Source organism: Adiantum capillus-veneris, chromosome 15 (genome assembly GCF_014529385.1).
Source record: "Adiantum capillus-veneris isolate H3 chromosome 15, ASM1452938v2, whole genome shotgun sequence".
Classification (NCBI taxonomy): domain Eukaryota; kingdom Viridiplantae; phylum Streptophyta; class Polypodiopsida; order Polypodiales; family Pteridaceae; genus Adiantum; species Adiantum capillus-veneris.
In genome coordinates this window covers 122,724,576-122,728,891 of record NC_140945.1, presented here as the reverse complement: position 1 = coordinate 122,728,891, position 4,316 = coordinate 122,724,576, and positions in this window count along the sequence as shown.

Genomic DNA, 4,316 nt, shown 5'->3' with positions numbered 1-4,316 from the left:
GGGCTAATTTTGGAGAAAAGGAAGTCAAAACTAAAAAATTTTAATCTTTCAATGATCATAGAACTTTTCAAGACAAACGTTTTAAGTTCTCACACAAGCATCTCAAAATTCTTGTTAAAATTCGAGTTACTGGCTCTGGAAAACAAAACCTCCTTTTTGATTTTATGTTCGATCAATTTTTTGTTTATCGATTAAAATGTGGTTTGTTCTTTTTAAAAGTCTCCATCAGAAAATAGAAAACACAAAAGCTATCAATATCAATATTACTACAAAGATGGTTTTGTAGCTTACGTGGCATTCTAGTAAGTAAACCCTACAGACAAAGCAACGTCTGCCCATACAGAACACAAAAACCAAAACCAGCACACAGGCATTGCACGTAGGTACAACATTCATGCGAGCATAGGGATCGACAACACAAACCGCGCACAACACAATTACGAGGCCATCATCCTGTAGAAGGTACAAAATCGCCATCGCGGACAGCAGACCGTCAACGTATAGATTCGTGCTAGTGCATATAGTGAGGAAGACACAATAGCTTTCTTAAAGGTCCATCTCTCTCTCTCTCTCTCTCTCTCTCTCCATGTGTACTTAAAGGTTCTCTGTCATTATTTCTTGTGTACAGGTCCCCCCCATCCCTGGGGTAAGGTACACTTAGTGGGCATAGGCCCACTAATTGGACCTATCCCCTTTCTATCCAATTACTATTGTTTGTTTACTTGTCCTAGTCTCAACTATTTATGTTGAGTAGGAATTTTACTAGACTACATTATTCTATTGAAAAACCACATCACAATCAGATTTACAAACGGATTAGAGGAAAGGAAACTCAAGAGGCCTCCAATACTCATGGCAAGAATCAATTTCAACAAATCAAACAAGTAAATCATCCATTTATTCAAGTTTACAAGTACGATAATGGTTTAGTTATCTTTGCTATTTATGTAGATACCTATGTCTACTACATGGGTTAGATGTAAATGTCGATAAATATTATGCATGACTATTATGATGAGATAACACACATTTGCATGTTGATGAATATATGCAAGAGGAAAGAGGATGAAGATAGCAAGAGAGTAATCTTCTGCTTGTGTAATTTTCCGATTTTTGCGAGAGAGAGGAAGCAAGAATGACAAATTTGACTGATTTGTGTGTCTTTGTACGTGTGATACACTTCTCTCTCTCGCTCTCTCTCTCTCTCTCTCTCTCTTCGGTATGGTGGGCCCATGCCAAAATAGTATTGCATGAACTTTGGAACATCCCCTACTTGGTAGCTAGTGGCCCAATACTGATCTGTACAACAAATTAGCAAAAAATTAGGCCCCTGTTAGATTGGGTCGCATGTCCTTTGTGAGCTAGATGGTCTTGATCACCATGCTCTTGCATGAGAGCAGGTCGACCTATAGCACTTGGTGAAAATGCTATCACATTGAGTGCCAGGGAAAAGCTATTGCGTGTCCAATCGGATTACAAGATTAGTGCTTGGTGGGCTGAGGTTGGGCAGGCATGGGAGGCCGTCACACTTGAAAGAAAAGTATGCCCCTGAGATGGACATCTTGTTAAGCTGTGAAAACATGGGCAGCTACCCAATGTGACAAGGTGACTCCGTCGGCGCAATAGTTGATTAGTCCATGCGAGGAAAAAGAGTGTCCCACTGCCACAATGTGATGCCAACCTTAGCGCAATCGTCGAGTTCTCCCTTCTCTTGATAGCTCTAACCTCTCTCTCTCTCTCTCTCTCTCTCTCTCTCTCTCTCACACACACACACACACACACACACACTTGGTCACTAGCATATGATTGCTTCATCCTTCACTATTAACCCTCACGGACACCCTATCACCTTTGATGGATGCCTTATTATTTATTTGATTGAGTCATCAACCGGGCTTGTCGGTCCAATAGGTGTGTAGGTGATCTCCGATGAGAGGCGTGCCACTTGTCTTATGTTTACATTAGTTTCACAACAATCGGCCACTGTGGCCGCCCATGTGTGAATGGGTCAAACTCTTATAAAAGGTCCATTTGCCCTAAAAATCCTCATTCTTGGAGGTATAAGCTAAGAAGTGCTCTTGCTCCATCTCTGTCTCTTCTCCTTCGTGTGCTCCCGTGTGTATGTGTTTGTGTGTATGCTTGAGAGAGAGAGAGAGAGAGAGAGAGAGAGAGAGTGTGATCGAGCATTGCGGCGGCATCAACATCGGCGGCGGCGAGGCAGTTGAGCGCGACATCGGCCACGGCTCCTTCTTCTTTGCAGCACAGGATCCTTCACAGCGGAAGCATTGAGCAGTGAGTGGCACACCATTGTTTCTTTGAGCTTTCTAAGACTGTCTAGTTGTGTGCTTGCAGCCTTTTGAGGCTCGCACACAGTGCATAGGCAAGTTCCCAGCCTTCGATACGTGCAAAAAAGCGCACATTTTTGGCACCACTACCAAGGATTACCTTGCATTAATCTTGAGGAGCACTCAGTGCTACCTCTGGAAGCCTTTCTTCCATCTGTTTTCATGCTTTTGTTTGAGTTTGTGTAGATCTACTAAGTGGCTGTAATGCGCAGGTTTAGCAGGTTTGTTAGAAGTTGTTAGTGTTGAAATGTGCAGGGTTTCTATTAGATTTTCTAAGATCTATAATGTGCTCCATGAGTAGATTGAGTACTCTGTGAGTGAGCAATTTTATTGTGTTAGTTAGTGTAGACAGTGAGAAGTATACTAGACAGTGACCAGTAGAGTTGATTGTCTGTGAGTGTGCAGTTTTGTGTTAGACAGTATGTGAGCAGAGGTAATTAGTGATAATTAGCTATGTTAGCTGTTAGGCGGTTAGACAGAGCTGTCAGGAGCTTCTGCGTGCGCGTGTGAGCTCGTCGGCCACACGGCAACATTATCCTCAAAAAAAGATTTTTTTGAAAAAAAAAGAGCAAAAACACTCGAAAATATTAAGACCAAAAAGAAAATTAAAAAATTTTCACTTTAAAAGGAAGGGATAGGGATCTTCCCCCAAGACCAAGCCCACGCCCACGCCCAGGCCAAGGCCTCAATCCTCAGTCTTATGATATACTATACACACTACTTTATATATAAAGACTAGAACCTCAAGTGAAGGGAGGGCATGTACGACAAGTTCCTCAAGTCCTCCACCATGCCCTTCACACTCACCCTTTGGACTTACTAATTCTAGCCCTCTCCCCACCTAAGAAAAGACTATTTTTAGGATTTCGAGGACTGTACGTAACCAAATCAGGGGTTGTAAAGCATGGCACGTCCCCCTAGCCAAGACGCTCGTTTTGAGCTATCAAACACCATATTTTGTGGCTTAGTTAAAAAAAGGGACCAAAAATAACAAAACATTTGGGTTGTAAACACCTAAAAAACTAAGAGAGCGGCCTTCACAAGCACTCTCAAACGCTTCTAGAGTGTAGGGGTCACATGCACCTACGCTTTGGTCATGTGTCAGGGGACGATCACATAGAGATTGTCTTCGTTTATATGAGAACTCATTATTCCTCCACCTTAGGCTCTAGGCCCTCAGGGAGAATCCAAGTAGTACCACTCAGGACCCACATATTGCGTATAGCGACTCTTCATCTAACTACGACATCATAGAAGGTTATCCGATGCCTGATCCCGATAGTTCGAGCCAAGACATGCATGCCATGGGTCCACAATCCGGGCCATTAGCCGCTTGAAGGAAACTTTTAGTAGAGACACTCTCTCCGAACATGGAGCTAACGAGATAAATGAAGGGGGTGGGGAAGTAAATTCTCCATTCATGACCAACGTAGATCCCATGCTCTTGGAGTGTGTGTACGTGAATACTCCATTCACTGCACCCCCTGACTCTTCAGAGCTATTCCCCTTCGAGGTTATATTACTTGATGGTAGAAGCCTTGCCGAAGTGCAAGAGGTTGAGCCATATATCATTGCGGCTAGGGAAAAGGAAATTGAGAGCCTATGAAAGGCGGAGCAATGGAGAGAGCTTAAGTCTAAGGCCCCTATGTCAACATCCATGCTAGTCAAGCAATCGAGTGCTCCCAAATTAGTAACCACTAAGGGTCAACCCATAGAGAGCCACATTGCATCTAGTTCAAAGGACACCCCTAGCACCTCAATCCTAGATGGAGTTTTTCTAAATGAGAATTGGGAGTATGAACTACAAACAAAAACTCTAACCAGCCTATATGCAAATCCTACCTATCACGTGGGTTGGTTAGATTTCCTGCAATCCACAACGGGGTCTACTAGCATAGAGGATCAACAACAAAGAGTTTGTGATGTTATCCATAGGGTTATTGAGCTAGAGAGGCAGAACAAAGGGATCCA